Source organism: Myotis daubentonii, chromosome 7 (genome assembly GCF_963259705.1).
Source record: "Myotis daubentonii chromosome 7, mMyoDau2.1, whole genome shotgun sequence".
NCBI lineage: Eukaryota > Metazoa > Chordata > Mammalia > Chiroptera > Vespertilionidae > Myotis > Myotis daubentonii.
Window position 1 is genome coordinate 41,997,801 of NC_081846.1, and position 22,528 is coordinate 42,020,328.

General features: G+C 43.3%; 1 long non-coding RNA gene across 1 annotated transcript in view; it reads right to left on the minus strand.

Annotated features, from left to right (window-relative positions):
- LOC132238485 (uncharacterized) overlaps nucleotides 1-22,528 on the minus strand; it is an 89,086-nt gene that overhangs the window by 43,441 nt on the left and 23,117 nt on the right. Inside the window, exon 2 of the long non-coding RNA XR_009453798.1 lies at nucleotides 8,909-9,033. This is a non-coding gene — a long non-coding RNA (uncharacterized LOC132238485). The remainder of the gene's footprint in view (nucleotides 1-8,908; nucleotides 9,034-22,528) is intronic.

Genomic DNA, 22,528 nt, shown 5'->3' on the forward strand with positions numbered 1-22,528 from the left:
ATTTTGGTGAATGAGGAATCCTACCAGTAGAGGGGGCCTCACTGTGCTTCAAAAGTGTTCTGAAAGGCTAACTTCATGGTCACTGCACTGGGAAATAGGATTGTCAATCCATGCCTTTGCTGAACACCCTATCATTTTACTCTGAGTTACGAACTGTAAAGGAGCTGGCTAGCCTATGGACCAGTCCACCAGTGGGCGTACCGTGGCATTTCAGTCTGAGATCCAGTCTGAAGTTTTCCTAGGATCTGGTGAGCCACAGTGAGCACGACACATCTTGCTAAAACAGGGAATGTTCTAATCATTACCATACATTTCATTACGTGTGCAGTCGTTCTGGGCTGACAGGCAGGGGTCCAATTGGGTTCATTTCAAGTTGGAGTCAAAGTTTCAGAGTTGAAAGGGTTTTTAAGAGCATCTGTTCCAATTCCCATATCACAAATGAAGGATAGACACTCAAAGAACTTAGGATACTACTGTGGAAATAGGGACTATGCAGCTTATGCCAAAAAAGAAAAAAGGCATTTTCTGCCTGTTTACTCCTGACTGTCTCTAGGAGCTGCCTGGCAGGTAATTTAACACTGGGCCTCCGTTTCCTTTTTTGTGAAATAAAGGCACAAAACCAGGTAACCAATAAGATCACTTCAGCTCCACCTTAGGCTCTCTGCCTCTAAATCATTATTGCTTTGGCTTCCATTTGAAGGCAATGCTAAGACTTCTTGTTGCCTTTTTGTCCATCTATCTTCTTTAAGTTTATACATGTGCTTTGAATATAGAAGGGATTAAAGTTCAACTATAGAACAAAAAAAATATAGCTCCATTATGAGTGCAACAATTAAAAATATAACCCAGTACAATAAGAGAATGTAGCAAAGTGAAAACAGTTGGAGTATTAAAGTTGTAAAATTATGAATGATTTGTCTTTTTTAAAAAAATGTTATAACCATTGTGTAATAAACATAAATCAAGAGGATGAAAAAGTCCGTCTAAAAGGCAAATTGGAGGTTAACAAGCATCAAACCGTGGCCAGCGAGGGATTTCAGGAGGTGGGATGAAAGTAATCAGCAGCCCCATGGCGCTCAGCCCCAGGTCCCCACTGCTGGTGCACTTCAGCCTTGCAATAAAGCTTCCCATTTTTCAGGATATTAAATTTGAGTTCAGGGAAAGCCAGACATCACGTAATCACAGTTTGGAATTACAGTATATATCTAATAAAAGCCCACAGAACTTGCCTCCAAAATACTCAGAATCTGTAAAAGAGCTAAGTGTTTGCTAAGAAGGAGGGAAGTGGGAAAGAAATCTTGTGTAAGGGAAACCTTTTCAGATAGCCAAGGCAACTCCAGACCAAGCAGAAACTGGCAAACAGCTTGAAATAAGGAGCCACCCTCTCCCTCCAGCCTTGAAGGAAAGGAAGAAAGAGAGACAGGAAATCAGTCCCCATTGCAGAGTGAAGACACCTCTGTTCAGACTAGACCTTAGGGAGGTCCACCTCCCTCCTCCTGCTGGCACGCTGTTCTGTGGAGAGGACAAAGTGCTTTCTCTGATTGCTATGTAAAGTGAGTGCAGGAGAGAGTTTTGATGGTGTACACTACACATTTGGATTCTTTCTTTTGGGGACACGTGGCCAACTTATGGGTGGCTGTGCAGTCACATAGGGCTCTGCACACAGAAGGGACCCAGGCTTGGCTTAATCCTCTGCTGCCACTGTTTTAAAATATTTGATAATTTATGGACAAGGGACCCCGTATTTTCATTTTGTACTGGACTTTGAAAATGATGTAACTGAGTTTGGCTGGCCATTTTTGTGAGGCTATTCAAATTACTGCATTCATTTCTTACATTGCTGCTCCCTGGACAACATCTATATATATAAAAGCCTAAGTGACTGTCCAACCGACCATTCAACTAGTAGCTATGATGCGCAATAATCACCGAGCAGGAGCTGTTGAGCTGCGGTGACTTGGCAGCTGCTGTTCTTGGAGAGGAGGGAGCTTGATTCTGGGGTGTGTCACCCGAGAACCACCCTCTTGCAATCCAGGACCCTTCGGGGGATTTTGGAGAGCCGGTTTCAGCCCGATCCCCACAGACCAGGCCGAGGGACCCCACCGGTGCATGAATCCGTGCACTGGGCCTCTAGTTTTAAATATGCTAAGCTGTGGTTTACTGTGCACCAAGAGCTGTCTTCCTATGTGTTCCATACTGTAGCCTGTGGTCTAGAAGGGTTAGTCCTTCCTCCCTTCTAAACCCCACGTCAAAGCCCAGTCTTGTCATATACCATCTGGCTTGCCTTTTGTCTCTCCGCCAACTTCCAGAGTCCTATGCTGTCTATGTGTGGGTGCTCTAAGGGTGCTTTACCCTCTTAGAGCCAATGTTAAAAGCACTGTGTTTTTCTTAAAGCTTTACCTAAGGCAAAGATTTGAGTAAACTCCTGCTGTTCTGGGCAGCCCACACTGACCATAATCAGACCTGTGTATGGCAAACAACAGAGACCCATGTGTTCCACTGCATCTTGCTCAAACCTCTGTGGACCCTTAACACCTGTTTTCTGCAAGTCAGTGTCTGCTTTAAGGCTGGAAGTGGTTCTTTCAGGTGGCTAAAATGCAGGAACTGATTTCAACTCTGGAGTCAAAAATCTGCAGGCTATTGTAAGAACTGGAAACCTTCTGACTCCATCCTCACACAAAAGGCCTGAGGAGGTGAGAACAGCCTTGGGTAATGAAGCTCTTCTAATATTCCAGCAATCTTCTGCTTCCTTCCCCTCCACCCCCACCCCAACCCAGGGCAGAGCAGAAAAGAAACCAAATACTGTTCTGCACAAAAAGTGTATGTGTGTGTGTGGGGGGAGGGGGGGGGAGTGCGGGTCATTGCCTCAAAGTGGGAAGGAGAAGACTCAAGAGGTGGGATGAAAGTAATCAGCAGACCCATGCATGGCAAAGAAAGTGTGAGAGAAGAGGAAAGGAATCTTGAAAATTTGGGAAATACTTCTCAATATCAATTTAGACTGTATCGTCCCTGAAATTAATGTGGCCATTGGTGAGACTGGCAGATACAACATAAGAGGTCAAGTAATAAGCATGCTTGTACCTCACCCTGGTGGAAATAGGAAAAAATGAACCTGATCAGTGATACCTGATCAGGAAACTAGGTCCATGTTAGAGACGTCTCCTAGTCCCTACCAGAGAGCAGTTCCCTATTTCAGAACTAAAACAGTTCACGACAGCCTCTCCAGCACCCACCCACAGTGTCCTCTATCCCATAGGGTAGGACTGTAATGCACAGTATCCCGCCATTCCTCAGGGATAGAGAGGATTTTTACAAAAAAGGCACTGCAGATCTTTTCTGTAAATCTGCTTTCACAATGAGCACAAAGCCGGGTGGGTAGTTCCAGAAGCAAAGACTGTTTCTCTGCAAAGTGCTGTACAGAGGCGGCAGTGTCTGAGAAAACCATTGAACAATATCCAAGTTCTTCCCCCCTGCAGTTCTGAAGCCCAGAGTGCCCGTGGCTGATCTCTGCAGCATGTGCTGGAAATGAAATGGCGGCTGTGACCGCATCAAGGACAAACCAGATTCCACTTTCAGTGTGTGGAGGAGCTTTTCTCCCCGCCCCTACTCTCTTCCAACCTACTTGCCTCCCTGCTGCTTCCAAAGATGGGGGACAAGTTCTTTGGCTGAGGGAGCTGATGTTTGCACAAAGGAAAGAAGGTGCAGCTTGCACTTCAACTACACAAAAAACAGATACCTTCACAGGGCCCCTGTTGTCCCCCTGAGGAGCCCAGGAAGGAGGTCTCTGCATGACCAGCTCTGGGCTAGGTGGGAGGAGACCCCACTGGGGCCCAGCTCACCATCATTCTCCGAACCTTCCTTTTTTCATCTGTGAAAAGGGAATCACAATATCTGAGCTTCCTACTCTCCAGAGCTGTTATGAGGCTCCAAAGAGATAATGTATGTAAAGTGCTTTGTAAATGGTAAAATGCTCTACAAATGTAAGGGATTATGATAAACCACAATACAGCTATGCTTTGTGCTTTTATAAAACTACTGGCTGGAACTGCAGGAAGGGGAATCCCGCTGGTGATTTTTATTTTGGAAACAGGAGGACTTGGGTTTGCCTCCTGGCCAGGCCTTGGATTCCTGGCAGCAGCTGTTTATTCCATTTCGCTGGGCGCTGCACATATGGTCGCTGCGCGCCTCCTGCCGAGCTGACAATATGTACTACTTTGTTTGAGCACATCAAGGAAAAGGGTCTTCTCGCCTCCCTCGCCATTTCTAACAAGCCAAGTCTAACACCTAGAAAGTAGACTTTCAAGTCTCACTTCGCCACTGCAGCATTTGTTTTTTCAGATGAGATCTTTTTTCCTCCTTAATAACCAGAAATTTACAGCCAGACTCTCACACCACACACACACACACACACACACACACACACACACACACACACTGCCTTCCCTTGAGCAGATTTTGAAAACTCAGATACTGCAAGGTTGGCCATGATTAAAGTGAACATGATATTAATATTTGTCCTGGGGCTGAGTTTGGACCAGCTGAAATGGATTAAGCTACGAACAGGCTCTCTTTTCCGTGTCTGTCTCTGCAGCGCACCGATAGGCGGGCGCGGTGACTGGGGGCGCCTGGGCGCGGTGGAGCAGAGCTCCCACAGCTCTGCACAAATGCTGCACCCGCGGGGCATTGCAACGCAGCCTGGGGTGTTTTTCGATCACTCTATGTCTAAGAACTACTACTTGCTTGTAAATGTCAAGAGGAATTATGAACCTTTGTAGAAAAGTAACTGTTTGACTAATTTCCGGTTCTATGGAGCAAATACACTACCCTCTGTATTTAGAATCTGGTGCTGACAGCCAGGCCGTGGCAAGCTTCAAGGTTATAGGATCATAAATGGGATTAGATAACCCAGACAGTGTGGCTCAGACTCTAGCACTTTTAAAATATTATTAAAACCCCAAAAGAAGGCAAACAATTTTGAAGGGAAAGATAGAACAGACCCCAACAAAGAGAAATGGTGGAGATGGTACCAGCAACTTGGTAACCCCTGGAGCATTTCCAGAGTACATGTTAGAATAAATAAATATTTTAGAACATAAAACAGAGAAACAGGTGGTGATTTATAGCTCAGAAACGTTTTTTTCTATTAGATTTGAGGCATGGCAAAAATACATAAATAAAAGGAAAGGATGAAGAACAACGTATTGAGAAGACCTGAAGTGACAGTAATAATTTGCAATCCCAGATAGCAGAATGCAGTGCACCACCTGGAAGCCTTTGCATTTTAAATGGTCTGTTTCTTTTTAATTGACTAGATTAATTATTTCCACCTTGCCACTTGGCAGGTAGGTCACTGTTCCTTTTCACAGCATTAATGAACCCATTCACTTTTTCTCCATGTAATTAAAACTGTGAGTTACAGATCACATTCTTAAATTGGCTTTGTGTACAGCCAACTTGGTCTTTATTAAACAAAATATATGACATCAGGTATTTCTCATTGAAAAAGTGTTGAGTTTCTACTGAGTTTTCCTCCAGTTGTTGTGAGAGTGGTGACTGTTCTTTTTATTTTTTGGAAAAGAAATACAGACCTATAACGATTATAGCATCCAGGGTGGTGTTTCATTCTTAATGTACTTAAAGTCTAGAGACTTAAAGGGCAGCTGATGGATTCATGTTCAAGTATTTCTATTGCCACCAAATTTTGAGCAAGGCCTTTCATGAGCTATTTAAAAAGAAATAACTTTGGGTATGTAGTTAAAGTTAGTTAAGTGAAATATATTGCTCTCTTCTGCCAGCTTTATTTCTAGGCTATTTGGGAAACCCTAGGAACATTAGAAGTTACTCAGTGCACTGAATACAGTAGCAGAACACAGTAGAGAAAGCTCTGTCAATGGCCCTCAAGAGAGCAAGCTTTAAGCCAACCCAAGCTGTCTCCGAAAGCATTGGGTTTCATTCGGGACTCCTGGATCTCAACTTTCTTCCCAGAGGAACTATATTTAGAACTAAAGGTTAAGGTGCTTTAATCTGTCCAGGATCTGAATGGGATTTGCTCCTGAAAATGAGTCTGGTGGAGCACCTAATCAAGAGGAAAACTGTGGGACAGGTATCTTAATGGTGGCCATCTTTGCTGCTTGCAAAAGACGAGCACCACAAATTCAAAATATCAACAAGCTTTTACATATTGAAAGCCTGTGAGAAACTCTGTGTGCATTGTCTGAACACAATGGGATTGAGATCAAAGATATAAAAAACAATGTTTTTCCAATTCTTACTCCATTTCTTTGTGAGAATGTAATCTTCTCATCACAGGTAATGTCTAAGCTCTATGAATCAGTCTGAGACAAACCTACTCAAGTATGTAACAAAACTTATTTCCTAATTTTTTAATGGAGCCTACATTTTGCAATCTTTTGTCCCACAGTTGTAAAACTTTATGGCGTTCTCCTTTTGTCTACTGAGATTTTGTCTACTGTATTTCCTTACAACCAAAAATGCAAGTGCAGTAATGATATCCATGTGCTTCGATAAAGGCATGTTGGCCTGTGGTTATGTTTTAAATAAGTGCCTGAATACACATACTCACACAGAGTCAGAGTCAGCTGGAATGGCATTTCATCTCGGTCTCATGTATGGCAGACTGTGATTGTGACAAAAAACATACAAAGCTAATTGTAGCTTGGCTTAGCATAGCTCTGTCTTTTGCACTAAAAGAGATGGCTTAAATGCCTTTACCCATTGCTGAAAGGGCTTGAAACAGCAAGCAGTCTTTATATGAACAGGGCATTTCAAATTCATGTAATAAGTATGTGTGGGGATAGAGGTAATGGGAAGAGAAGCATATCAATTTCAGGAACTGGGGCGTTTATACACAATGTTGGAGTCCTCTTTGGGGCCTATATTCACATTGTTTTGTGCTGGATAAAACTGAAGGCTGAGGTCCTGGGAGCACAATATGTAAAGGAAAGCAAACCAAACTATGGAACTACCTCAATGCATTACAACTCCTGGCTGGACAATTTCGCCATATGGACCAAGTCATTCTACATGAGTCCATCTCTCTGCTCTCCCCTCCAGGAATAGGCTACCAAGAAGCAGTAACATTTGCCTTGGGGAAATCTTCGGGCATTGTATAAGTTCCCTACTCCCCCTTCAACCAGATTTTACTTCCATGATGGCACAGCCGGCTGCCAAACTCAGCCCTTGGAAAACCTGCATATTGTAAGGGCCAGCTCAGCTGCCCTCACTTCTGACTCTGTTCTCTGGAGTCACATCTTTATTTACACTTCTCTTCCTGCCACCCTCCCTCCTATTCCCACAATTAGCTTATCTCATTCCAGGCTGGAGTCTAGATCAGGAGTCCTGGGGACGGAAAGATGAGAAGAATGGGAACCATGAGTGGACTAGGTCTTGAGAGTTTATCCCACAGTACAAAATACTGGATATGCCATTTTAAAATAATAATATGGGGGATCTATCCAGTGACTGCAATATGGTATTTTATGTTCAGAAATATTGATATTTCTATTGGTGTAATAATGTTATTTTGGTCATTGGTTAATTTGGCTGTTTCTCCAATTCCAACCCTACCTGGCCCTTACCTATCTCCCACCCCTATCAGTTGTGGCCCTGTGAACTCTCCCACCAGGGAACGCTTAACTCTGAACTGCATGCTCCCTGACAAGGAGGTGGGATTCTGGTTGCAGATTGCTCCCATAATAGCACCTGCCGTTAACTGGAAGCAGTATAGCCTGTGCTGACATGCCCTTAGTGGCTCTTTAACCTCTCCCCATCTGAGATGTGAGGATGACTAATTGAAAACATCCCTGTTAGAAACCCACCATCTTGCAGTGCCTGACCATTCCTTTGTATGCATTAATCCCACCTCCATGTAGCCCAGATCCTTTATGGAAATAACTGGTTTTAAGGGAGAAGTCTAAAGCTTTGCCCTGGACAAAAATAAAGTTCACCAAGATGCATGGATCTGGATCACATACCAGACCAGGAGAATGGTTCCAACATGAAAATGCCTCTCAGGCTAACTGGAGTGAACACAAGGTGGTGAATATGCAGCTATGCCAGCTACTGCTATGCAGTAGAAAGCCATAGAGACCCCCTATTTTTATTTTTTAAAATATTTATCTGCTCAGTAGCCTTCTCCCATAACATACCCTATCTTCTGGAAGAAGTTCAACTCCACTGACCACAGGAATGGGAACATGTGACACATTCTGGCCCAGTCATAGTACCTTATACTATGTTTCCACAGTTGGGCAGATAATCCAACCAGGACTAAACGGAATTCTTCCCTGAGATTTTTAAATGATAACATGCCTCCTGGGTCAGTGAACTAGGTCTCCACTTGAGAGTGGTTCACTGATCTTGTCCCTGGCAAGATATTCAATGGCACTGACAGCCACTAAACTCAAGTGTAGCTGATTCAATTGTGTTTGGGGGTTTTGGGATTGTTTGGGTGTTGTTTTTTACAATGTGCTGCAACCTGTTGCTTATGACAATAAGCCTTGCCATTTCCCTCCAGTTATGAAGCATATATTATGGCTTCTTGTCCTGACCCATGTTCCATGTAGTCTACCCCTCTTCTTCAAAGCCACTGGCACTTCTTGGCCCTGACTATTCACCATTCAATAGGCAAGGACCTTAGGAAGTTCCAGCTCAAGTTCATCTATCTGAAACCTCCCTCAGCTATGTCTATCTTCCAGCATCAGGTAGGAGGTGGGGCCATGCCTCTCATGAGTCTTCTGAGAGGTATATAACCTTTTCAGCTGTCTCTGAAGATACAAGGAATAATCATACTCATAGGTATCCCCAAGTCTATCTGGATGTTCCTCTCACAACTGCAACCCCACAGGTTGGATCCCAAGTAGAAGTGTTGAGAATACTCTAGTCTGACCTTTCATTTTTCTTCTTTCCTGCCTTGGATGAGGTTCCTACTTCACCTTCTTCTTCAACATGAACTGCCGCTATGTCATGTCTTCCTCCTCTTCCTTCCCTAAATGGCACTTGCTCTTCCCTTCCCTGGGAAACCAACAGAGAAAGAAGGTGAATTTCCAAGGTGGGAAAACACATGGGAAATAGCATCGTTGCTACTCCAGCAAAAACTAAACAACTTTAAATGAGCCTCCTCATATTTTATTAATTCAGCAACTATTTACTTGCCTACAGTCCTTGCCTACAATAAAATTAGTCTTCTAGGAAAACCAACAAGTATCCACCAATGGCAATGATCTCAGCACCTGTAATACTGGATTACACACTCTCAATGGAATGTCTTCCCTTAAAAGATGCAGAGACCTTTGGCTAAGAGTTGTATTTTATTCTGTAGTACCTAATTTATAGTCTAATACAATGGTGTTGTTTAAAAAATATTTGTTGAATAGATGAATCAATGAAAGGGATAGTGTTGCAAGAGCATATGCATATGGCATTCTGTGAATATACAGAGGGTTCATTAGATGGGACTCAGTCAAGGAGAAGACCCCTGAGAAGATGGTACTTATTCTGAGCCTTGCTATTGAACAGGTGCTAAGAGATGTAGAAGGCACACTCTATACCAGTGATGGCGAACCTTTTGAGCTCGGCGTGTCAGCATTTTGAAAAACCATAACTTAACTCTGGTGCCGTGTCACATATAGAAATGTTTTGATATTTGCAACCATAGTAAAACAAAGACTTATATTTTTGATATTTATTTTATATATTTAAATGCCATTTAACAAAGAAAAATCAACCAAAAAAATGAGTTCGCGTGTCAGAGGTGTCATAGGTTCGCCATCACTGCCCTATACAGGTGCACTGTGATGGGAAGAATTCTGCCACTTCTCAGCAACTGCATGTTGGATTGGCAAATTGCAAAAGTCCTGGAATACACATTGAGGACATAAAGCTGGTGATTGGGAAAGACCTAGACTGTGTAGGGCAGCGGTTCTCAACCTGTGGGTCGCGACCCCTTTGGGGGTTGAATGACCCTTTCACTGGGGTCGCCTTAGACAATCAGAAAACACATATATAATTACATATTGTTTTTGTGATTATTCACTATGCTTTAATTATGTTCAGTTTGTAACAATGAAAATACATCCTGCATATCAGATATTTACATGATGATTCATAACAGTAGCAAAATTACAGTTATGAAGTAGTAACAAAAATAATTTTATGGTTGGGGGTCACCACAACATGAGGAACTGTATTAAAGGGTGGCAGCATTAGGAAGGTTGAGAACCACTGTTGTAGGGCCTTGTGTCCATACAAGCACCCTCTAAAAGATTTTCACTCTATAAGGAGAGATATTTTGTCTATTTGCTCACCATTGTATCCTTCATTCTTTAGGCACTTCTTCCCCATCATGTCAGCTTACTCATGGTTTCAGCCAGCCATGGTTCCAACTTAATTTCAGGCCTGCCTTATAGCTCTGGACTGCCTCCCTCTCTCCAGGCAATACTATGAATCAGTATATTGGATGGCTGCTCTGGGTGAGGTGCCAGCCCAGGTCCAATCAGTCTGAGCTTTAGGGACAGGTCATATGGCACCACATTTGCTCAACTTGACAGGAGGGCTGTGATTATGGAGGGTGTTGGTAAATATTTCCCTCCACGTTCTGTGTGGTTCAGGTATAGGTGGTCTCCCACAGAGGGGAAGTCAGTGAAGCAGGCACAGGACTGATATATCCAGTATAGATCTAAATAAAGAAAGACCTTATTCTTACGGGCACCCCCAATGCATATCCAGTGCTTCATTTATGTTCCATGAATGTATAAATGAATGAATGAACATAGGAGGGAATAAATGAAATAAATGAAGCAGAAGCAATTGCTACTAGGAAGACAATTATTCTAACACTAGAAGGAATCAGAACACTGCTCAGCAGCCCTCCTGAACCAGAGCTGTTCGTGGCACACTCTTGTGTTCCTAAACCCTAGATCTGCCCTTCATGGGATGCCCTCTTGGAGAGTGAGCAAGGGAAAACCCTGCCTGCCAGGCGTTTCATCCAGAACCCCCCTCTGGCTGCGAAAATCTCCCTCATGCCAATGACAGGAGCTTGACCAAGAGGCCTCTGGAATGAGAGTTGTACTGCTTAATTAATCTCAGGTTTGGCAAGAGTGAGTGGGAATGTCAAAAATCTCTAGTCAAACAGATGCTTCTCCTGAACTTTAACAACAAAGTTGTCAATGATGTTGAGGAACAAGAAGTCATAATATTTTTTTAAAAGTCCAGTATGCTTGTTTGAGAGACAAGGGAAAGTCCTGGCTTGGACCCAAAGAGGTGAGTGTGAATTGGAGTTTGACTTTGAACAAGTCACTTGACCTGTAAGGTTCTAACTTGCCTTTAAAATAAGGATAATCACTTCTGTCCTTCCCATACCTCATCAGGTTGTAGTGACATTCACAGGAAGAGTTTGTAAATGGTGAAAGGCTATATAGATGTAAGAAACTGTTATTAACATCAATAAGCAATTAAAAAGCAAATGGATTAGTAGTGGGAAAATCTGCAGGTAAAAAGTCAATGGCTATAAGCAATGCTAACTTGAACCAAGACAGAAATAGTGATAATTGAGAAAAGAAACAGGGAACCCTCTCTTAATTTTCTGGCCCATCTGAAGTATCTCTGTTGTTTAATAAATGAATGACTGGATTTATAATCAGCAATTCTTTATAAAGATATCCTTTATCTTTTCAAAGGATTACCTGTTACAGTAATTTTTGTATTCTGAATTCCACTCCTATTTTTGTAACACCAGTGAACTTAGTACATATTTTATTATTTCCTTTATCACCCCAGTTTAATGTGTTAAATTTTTCAACTCTTCCATACTTGAATCCCTGTAGTATAAGGGCCACACTTTACTAATGACTGAAACCTCTCTTGTTGCCTAGCACACTGCTTAATGCATAATAAAGAGGTAATGTTTGATGGATAAATAAATGATTAGTATGTCACTGTGGATTAATTTATTACTTCAAATCTTCAAAGGAATCCTTCAAGGCAGGTATTTTAATTCCCATTTACAAGAACCTAAGACTCAGAGAGGTTAACTCATAAGTCACCCAAGGTCCCATAGCTGGTAGAGGCTGGATTCCAATGGCCTGCCTCAGAGTCCATACCGCCTCTGCAGTTTCCTCAGTGCCCAGCTAATGATAACAGCTCTGGGTGGGTGTGTCCTTGTGATTTCACATCTGTACATGGGTGCTCAAAGAACAGTAAGGCGTTCATATCACAGATGCTCTTTTGTACTTTGGTATATTCACAAAATGCATGCTATAAATAAAACAAACTATCATTAAATGGTTTTGAATGAAAATAAATGAATTATTAATAAATGAATGAGAAGAATATATCCCTTGATATGCCCCTAAAATGATCTAGCTGTAAACTCTCCATGGACCCTGCTCTTATTTCCCAATCAATCCTACCTTCAGGTTTTCAAAAGGCACAACAGTTAAGTAGGAGCGTTTTTGAGTGCCCCACCATCCAGAAATCCCAACCAAGTGGGCTTGGGAAAGAGAGGAGAAGCAGGTTTGGTTTTTCTTTGACAACCTAAGCACACACCTCTAAAACCTAACTTATTTGAAATGAGCCTGAGTTACAGGATAATTCTATAATAGAATCTCACCGAAACTAAAAATATGTTTTTTCCAATAAAGTTCAGGCCAAGCCTGGCCTTAGTCAAGGAAAAAACAAGAGTCATATGCTATTTATTCAGTCCCTTGCATATCAACTACAGATATTCCCTTGTATCAGATTCCTTTTAATTACCTTAGCAAACACCTTCTAGCAGCTGGGACAAAGATCAGCTTCATTCCAAGTGGGTCACTCCTAGGGTTCCCTGACCCCCTAGATTGCTGTTCCAGTCCAGTCCCTCCATCTCAGTTCCATTGGGATGGGCAGGAGGGTGTGCTAACCTGGGGAGGGGGCTGACCTGCAGCTGGTCCCTTATAGAGTACAAGGAGCCATGGGAAATCCCTAGAATCTCAGCCTGTCTCTGAGATCTCAGAGTGGGAAGCCCAACCTGGGGCTGATTCCATGGTCCTCTTATCCTCGCTCTTCCCACAGGTGAATTCCTGACTCATCTGTGGATCCCTCCCCCACCCCCACCCTACAGTCCCTAAAATGGTATCTCACTGGCCAAGGAGCTGGGCATGCAGATTTTTCCCAGCAGAATGCCCTCTGCACCATCCATTCCAGAGACTTCCCCAAGATGCCCATCTTCTCAACCCCATGCCACACAGACAAGAGGATTTTAACCAATCCGAAGGCCCTGTGAGGAGAGGGAACTGGTATACAGAAGACTCTTCCCCATCCAGCAGAGACTGTGAATGCTGATTATAGAGCAGCTTACCTTTCCTCCATGAAGGAGTCAGACACACAGGAGTACATATCCTGACTCCTTCACTCAACAGACTTATAGCTGATGAGGTTACTTGACTTCTCTGAACCTCACTTTCACAAACAACAAAAAGGAAGGACAATACCTACTTTACAGGATTATTGTGAGAACCAAACTAAACATAGCATAGTAGTTCTCAATGACTGCTCTTAATACTAACATTCATTTTTATATTTTTGCTTTCATCTTCAGAATGGGACACCTTCCCTAGATTAACAAAATCTCTCACCACTGATAATAATCACTCTTATAATGCACATATATCATGTAAGGAGTAGATATACTGTTTGTACTCTAATTGAAAGCAGATTGGGTTTCTCCTTGTATAAAATACTAGACAAGACTAGTTATAATTTTGTTTGTTTTTTTGTCCTGTGTAGACATGCTTAAGCAGCACTGTCTAAAACAGCAGGGGTTGGATGAACCCACATGTTAAATGTGACAGCTGGCCAAACCATGCCTTCAACTTTGAGACACATAAAGAGCCCTAACGTGATCCCTGAAAGTCCCTGAGTTTGGCTGAGCAAACAAGTTCATCAATCATTGTACACCTTTTGAGGCATGAGCTCAAAGGTGAGTCTCTCCCTGACCTCCCTTATAAATGGAGAGACAACCACATACGTACAAGGAAAGCTGACCATTCAAGGAGGTATATAAGGGCCAAAGAATGGCGCAGGCAATACTCTGATGGTACAAAATATCTCCTATAGAACATGAGGAATTTAGAATCAGCCCTTCCCCACCACAACTTCTGTGTCCTGAGCTAAGCTTTAGACCTTGAGATCAGTTACTTATGACATTGTCTTTGTACCACACTAGAAAGATAACCAAGTTCCTTGAGGGTTTTCCCATGGTACCGGGTACAATGTTTGGAACATAGTAGGTGCTCAGTAAATGATAGGGGATAGACAGTGCATGCACCTGCTCAAGACAATGTTTATGTTATTGCTGGCTTTGATATTTCTTTGTAGAAATATAAGACACAAATATCTGCATATTAATGCTCTTTGGCAGCCAACTTATGGGGGTAGGATGGGGATGGGGAAGTAAGTGGGAGGCCTCTTTATTTAAAGGAAGCTCAGAGGAGTACAGAGAGAAACAGAAGTGAATCCTGATCCAACTATGGACAGATGTTCTGCAATCGCTCCTGGCCGCTGGGGAAACTGAGATCTGAAGTTCCCAGTTGGCTGCAAACCTGCCTGAATGTGACAAGGAAGGCCATTCATTAGAGCCCCAAACCATTGCCAGAGGCCAGCTTCAGGGTTCCAGGCGGGGTCTGCTTCTCTGGGCATGCCACCTGGACCATGAGACCTGAAAGATTACCTTGATGGTCACATCAATTTGGCAGAAATGAAAAGGCACTGAAATATCAGGCAAACTGCTATAAGTGGCCGGGTTTGTGATCTTCTGGCACTTGTAGCCCAGGCTGGCTGGCTTTCTAGTTTTCCTGGCACATAGGCCTCGCATTTCAGAAAGTTCTGGCAGCAGAACCTGGAAAATAGTACCTTTAAAACAAGTGGAGAAAGCTAATGTCACACTGGCAAAGCTCACCTGAGGCCACCTCCATCTGTCCTTCACTCTCTTTATGGCTCTCCATTTTCACTTTCTTTTTAGTGGTCAGAATGTCCATTGTCCTGCCATGCCCTTGTTAGGAGAGAACTGTGGATGATCTTCCACTGCCCACTGGTTTATGACTCCCTCTTCCTTACAGTTTGACAACTGGGCAAGACAGCAGAAGAAATTCCCATAAGCAATTCCCACAGATGGGCATGGGGGCCTGTGCAGAGCCTGGGATGGCGATAATGGGACAGCAGGAGTTGTCTCAGGCCTCCTTCTGTAGCACAAGACAAGCTGAACAGAGACAGGTGTGAGATATAGGGCATCTCCTGCTATCCTCTGGGCATCAGCTAGGGTTCCTTAATTGCAAGCAGCAAATAAATACCAAGTATATTAAGTTTGAAAAAAGGAATTTGCTTAAAGGACAGCGCAGCTCATGGAATCAAAGAAAGGCTGACTAACTTAGTTTTAGAAAGGGCAGCAAGAAGAGAAGGTCTTGGGGTCAGGGCAACAGAGCATAAACACATATTAATCCCTTCAGAACATTTTTTTGGTCCCGGTATCAAGCTGTTCAAGATTCCTGATGAATCTGATTGGCTATGCTTGGTAAAAGGATCCAAACAAAGTCAATCAGATTGCCTTAATTTGATTGGCAGACCCAGCAAGACTTCACAGAACACAGTAGAGGGCATATTCCCAGATGGAAACTAGGATGCTACCAGAGGAGAGCTGGACAACAACTGGGTGGCCAAAACCAACAGGTGTCCAAAATCTCAATTTCTCTTCACTCCAATGTTTGCTCTAACTTGCCAACAACTGGATTTTACTGTGAGAAAATGGTGGAAGAATTAAGGAAGTCAAGGATAGGTGGGGCCCCGATTACTGTTGGCAAGTCAGAAAGACCATTGAGAGGGGAGTCCTGGAGCGGTTTCCACTTCCTTAAAAACCCGAATAGACAGATCGCATTCATCCAAACCAAAATCCTGGGAGTCACCCAGATGCCTCCATTTTCTTTCCTCTTTCTCCTAAATCAAATTAGGCACCAGTTTCTTTCACTTTATCTCCTAAACATTTCTCACCTTTACATAACCTTTCAGGTCTCCAGCTTGTCACCTGCCTAGGGCCTGAGCCTCCTATCCAGTCTCTCTCTTTGCCTCCAGGCTGCTCCCTCCAATACTCTCCCACCCTGCAGCCAGAGGGATCTCTTGCAAACCCAAGTCTGCTCATATCGCTCCCTCTCAGGAGCTTCTGCTGCATTCAGGGAAGCCTTAGCACATATACAAGGCCCCTTGGGGTCAATCTCTGGCTTACTTCTCCAGACTTCTTGCAAGTTTCTCCTTTTTTCACAACTTTCACCTAAAGTTTCTCAAAGAACTATTAGTGCCTGATAACTGTTGGCTTAAGAAAGGGATAAAAGAAATATCTTCCCCTAAATGCCTGGATTTGGGGTGCCATGAATGGAACTGTGTCCCTTAAAATTCATATGTTTAATCCCTAATCGCCCATGTGACTGTATTTGGAAAAAGTGCCAATGAGGAGGTAGGACCCTAATACAATAGGATTGGTGTCCTTATAAGATGAGGAAGAGAGATGAGAATTCTCTGTGTCATGAGAAGACACAGCAAGAAGGCAGCCATCTGCAAGCCAGAAAGAGAGCCCTTACCGGAAATCAATCCTGCCAGACCTTGATCTGGGACTTCTAGCCCCCAGAATGATAAGAGACTTCTATATTAAAACTACCAGGTCTATGATATTTTGTTATGGCTGCCTGAGCTAAGACAAAGTGCATACTATAAAACAGTCTGTATGAATCTTGACATCTCTTTGAAATCTTTTGTTTTAAAATAAGTTTTATTTTTGCATTCTGTCTCATAATAGTCTTATTTGCTTTGGTACAAATATATTGTTTTAAATCACATACTTGAATCAGGCCATTGTGATCTACTGACTTATAGTATCCCCAGCCTTCTATACCCACCAAAAGGGCTGAGAACCCAGTTTCAAAGCCCACACCAGCTGTCTTCCCCTCAAGGCTTTTGTACTCTTTGCTCTCTTCTGGAGCATCCTCTCCTTGTTTTTCTTTCTCCACTTGGTGAACCCTTTAAGGCAAAACCTCAGTTGTCACTTCCTCTTTTTAAGATCTGGCCTCACACCTCAGAGCAGAACTTACATCCTCCTTCATGTGCTCACTATGCCTTTGCAGATGTACAGCCCTTTATAACTTGCACACATGTTTAAATGTCTGTCCCCTACTGAATTGTAAGCTCCATAAGGGCAGCTGTGAGGTCTGATTTACAAAGTGGCTCCCAGGGCCTAGCAAAGGACTGAGCACAAAGTACATGCTTGGTAATTGTTGAAGGATAAATGAATAAAAGATTTCACAAATCAGCTTAAATTAAAGCAGGAGTCATTTCTATAGGATACACTTGAGGATGGTGATAAATTTAAACTGTCCCACATTAACTGGCAGTGAAATTTCCACGGCTAAAGGGTTGCAGCAGCAAGGCAAGGAGAGGTTTTCCCCAGAAGGCACATCCTGTCTCAAAGAGGAAGGAGGATGGGTGAGAGGGTCTCCCGAGATTTCTGCAACTTGTACTGGTAAGTCTGTTCCCTAAAACCATCTCTGCCTCTCACACAGGCCCCCTTTTCCAAGCTGTCTCTAAGGTAGTTGAGCCCCTTGGTATCTCATCCTTAGATTCCCATATTTATTTCTTAACTAGAAGCCCGGTACATGGATTTATGCACCGGTGGGATCCCTCAGCCTGGTCTGCGGGGATCAGGCTGATACCAGCACTCAGCATCCCCCAAGGGGTCCTGGATTGCAAGAGGATGCGGGCCAGGCTGAGGGACCCCCCCACCAGTGCACGAATCTGTGCACTGGGCCTCTAGTATGCATATAAGATCTTTGGTTAATCTCATCCCGCTCTCCCCTCTCTCCACTTCTGTCTGAGATTCATCAGTCTGTTCCATGTTTCCATGCCTGTGCATTGACCATCTGCCCCCTGGTGGTCAGTGCTCATCATAGCTACCAGTCAAATGGTTATATATATATATATATATATATATATATATATATATATATAGAGAGAGAGAGAGAGAGAGAGAGAGAGAGAGAGAGAGAGAGACATCTAAGAACAATCCTCTATTCACTCACTCTGCATATCATCTGCCAGGTGTACTCACCCCACCCCAACCCTGCACGTGTCTGGAGAACAGTCTAAAGGAGTTTAAGCTCTTCTAGTTTCTAGCCTCACTTTACCTCACAACCCCGGTCAACAAAATAAATTGGCAACGCAGGCTATAGTTACTCACAGCAGTGTATTCAATGGACAAAACCCTCAGCCCTTGGGGACCTTACCTTCTATCCTTCCAGGTTTATCTACTCACCTCCCTTCATCCTCTTTCCCCACCTGTTCCCATCATCTGCACACACCTCCTCATTCCCATTTCCTTGCCTTTGCTTCAGTTGTTCCCTGGCCTGGAATGTCCTCTCTACCTGAGCCACATTTATCTGAATCTCTGTCAAGTTTCTCCTGTCTCTAAAGGCTTTTCTAAAAGCCTCATCCCATAGCCATCTCTCTTGCCTTCCTCTGAACTCATGAGGCACTTATTCAGTCTCCACCCACTTGCTGTTTATATGATTTTGGCCTTGTTTCTGTGCACATATGTATGTGACTTTGTGTGGATATGCATGTGTACTTTCTACCACTAGAATGTAAACTACCTGAAGCAGAGATGAGTTTCTCTCTGTCTCCTTCTGGGTCTTGCTCAGTGCTCTGCACATGAAACTCGATGAGTACTAACAGAAGCAGGGAAGTTAGTTGCAGCAAACAGCTCTATGGGGCTCTCCCTGACCTCACTGGCTTCATTTCCAACTTCCCAGATGCCCACTTCTCTCTGTCACTCTGCCTGGCTCCAGTCAGCTGAGGCATCTATGTGGATCTCTCAGTTTATGGTGATGCTGGTAATGGGAGAAGGACCAAGTTTTGAAGGTGTCATAGGCAGACATTTTCTGGAAGCATGACAGAACTGGCCAGGTCCTCCTTCCATTCTTGGCTTCTCCAGAATAGAAACCATATATGTATGTATATACTCTGAAACATATTCTAACCAGTGGGAATTCTCTTGTTATTTTTGTGAGGCTGAGGATGTTAGAGCAGAGGAAAAAAATAAGGCAGCAAGAGGACCTCCAAAGAGCTGGGGTGTCCTCTCCAGAACTCCATTACACACACATGTACACATGTTTTCCACACATGTGTACACATGTGTATGCACAATGGCACACAAGCCAGGGAGCCCACAGCTTGCACTGCCACTAGAATGGAGTCACAACATAGTTTTCAGCAGTGGCATGTCCAGATGGTTGCCCTGGCACAGTCAGACAGAGCCTACTCATAACACTTAGGTTGTCCATCCATAGTCTCTCCATCAGAGCAGAATCCAAGACCACCACCATTTCCCACTGTCTAAGATCATTCCTACTGCAATTTTCCAAAAGGGGAGAAAGGAAAGAGGATCACAGGCATCACTACCACTCCCTCAGCAATGTGAACTCCTCTAAACTGGCTTTCTTGTCTGCCAAATAAGGCAGCCTAAACAGCTCCTGAGCTGGGACCAAATCAAAGAAGAGAGGAATTTAAGGGAAAAAATTAAAATCCTCCTAGACAGAAAGACCCACAATGCTTTGGGGCCACATCTAATTAACTTACAGCCTCTGATGTCAACAGCTTCGAAGGCTGGCAGAGTACATTCACAAACACATTCCAGGAGAGTCAACATGATCTGGTGTTGAAACATTCCCATAACTGTCAGGGGCAGTAGTTTTCAATTTATGGATGCTATAAAGCGTTGGCAATATGATTGCTACAATGTGTGATGTGTTTTTGACAATAAGCAGGAGGTGGGGGTTAGGAAGTAATGGTTCTACATTTGGCCATGGACTTAGGCTCATGAGGGCAAACCTGTAGTGATTTCTGCTATTGCAAGCAACTGCAATAGTACCTCCAAACAATGAACCCCAGAATGTTATGTTGTTCTTTACCAGCAAACTCTAGACCTCTATATCAGACACAAGGTACATTATTGATCCAATAAACATTTTTGCCACCTATCAAGTTTCTTATGCTCACAACTCAGTGGTAGCATAAGAAAGAGGGGTGGGGTAAGTTTATCTCCGGGGGACTCACTAAATGGTAGGTCTCCTTGGAAGAACAATGGTAGAAGGGAAAAATAAAGGAGACAGACGGTGAACATCTCGAGATGTGAGTGTCCACCGATGCAGGTGTGGAACTTGTTTATGTGGGCTGCCATAAGAATAGTGACTTTTTCATTGACTTAAACTCAAAGACAATACTAGACCTGATTATTGACCAAAATAAAATATCACCAGAAATATTATTCACTTATTATCACTTGTAGTCCAAAGGCCAACATTTAGAGGTACTTTGAGTCTGGGGTTCAAAGGACTGGGCAATATGGTCCCCAGCTGGTGCAGAAGAATGCCTGTGGTTCGTGTGTGTGTGTGTGTGTGTGTGCGTGTGCATGTGTGTGCATATGCCTACGTGCTAGTCTGAATCTCTCCAAATGGTTCTCAAAAGCAGAGATAGTCAGGTCATCGAGAGCCATGCAACCAGCAAATCTTTTCTAAGCACCTACAGTGTGCCAAGCATGCTGCTGAAACACAGGGGCCAAAGGGCAAATTGTGGCTAAGGAGCAGAAGTTAGTGCACAGCTGCTTAAGAATAGAGAGGAGATAATCTGTTTAAATCCATATTCACACACTCATTTCCAGGCATTTCCAAATAGGAAAGGCTTTTATCTGCGAGAGGGGAGGGGAGTAAAGGGGAGGGGAGAGGAGGGGAGGGGAGGAGAGTTGAGTTGAGTTACCACTACCTATGAGAATGGCTAAAATCCAAAACACTGTGCAAACAGAGATGCGTAGCAGCAGGGACTCTCACATCGCTGGCGGAAATGCAAAATGGTACAGTCACTTTGGAAGACAGGTTAGCAGTTTCTTATAAAACTAAACATTTCAGCAATCATGCTCCTTGTTATTTACCCAAAAGACTTGGAAACTTGTGTCCAATGCAAAACCTGCACACAGATATTTAAGGCAGTTTTACTCATATTTTGACAAAACTTGGAAGCAACCATGATGTCCTTCAGTAGATGAATGGGTAAATAAATTGTGATACATCCAGACAATAGAATACTATTGAGTGCTAAAAAGAAATGAGCTATCAAGCCATAAGAAGACATCGTGAAACCTTAAATGCATATTACCAAGTGAAAGAAGCCAATATGAAAAGGCTACATACTGAATGATTCCAACTCTATGACATTCTATAGGCAAAACTATAGAGATAGCAAAAATGGTCAGTGGTTGCCAGGGGTTTAGGATAGGGATGAATAAATATGTGAAGCAAGGGTTTTAGGACAGTGAAACTACATTGAGTGGCCAGATTATTATGACCACCTGACGTTTGAAGGCAAATTAGCTATAATTTCGCGCTGAAGTTGCTAGAGGGCCAGATCATTATAAACATCTGAATAGCACAACATACCTAAGTATCGTTGCTGATCAAGTTCATCCTATCATGTTGATGGCATATCCCAATGGAGATGGCTTCTTCCAACAAGACAGTGCGCCATGCCACGGTGCTCGTATTGTGCAGGAGTGGTTTCAAGAACATGAGGGAGACTACCTTGCTTAGGTGGCCCCCACAATCACCAGATCTCAATCCAATTGAGCATTTGTGGGACGAAGTTAAAAGAGCCATCAGGCAGCTGGTTCCACAAACCATCAAATCTCACAGAACTGGACAGTGCTATTCATCAGGCATGGTGTCAGGTTCCTGGCATCACCTTTCAACATCTCGTGGAGTTAATGCCAAGAAGAATCACCACAGTATTGAAGGCAAAAGGTGGCCCAACGAAGTACTGATGGGGAGGTCATAATAATCTGGCTGGTCATAATAATCTGGCCACTCAGTGTATTCTCTATGATACTATAATGGTGGATACATGTCATTATATATTTGTTAAAACCCATCAAAGGTACAACACCAAGAGAGAATTCTAACATAAACTGGGCTTTGGTTGATAACAATAGGTCAATGTTGGTTCACAAACTGCAACATGTGTACCATTCTGGTGGAAGATGTTAATGGTGGGATGGGGGCTGCTGTGTGTTGGGGATGATATCTGGGAACTCTCTATACTTTCTGCTCGTTTTTTGCTCAATTTTGTGAGCCTAAACTTTACTTTTTAAAGTCTATATAAACAGATAAATGAATACAAGAAAATGACATTCCAAGCTGTGAACGCTTGAAGAAAGACAAGCAGATACGATGCTTAAGTTTCTCAGCCAGGGCCCTGAGCAGATTTCTTGGGTTCTTTCTGACATGGAAATATTTTACATTTTTATGCTAACACTAGAGGCCTGGTGCACGAATTCATGCACAGGTGGGGCCCCTCTGGGTGGTCTGCAAGGATTAGGTGAAACCTGCAGTCCAACGCCATCTGCAGCTCCTACCTGCCGCTCCTGCTCATCCCGGCCCCACTGCACCTG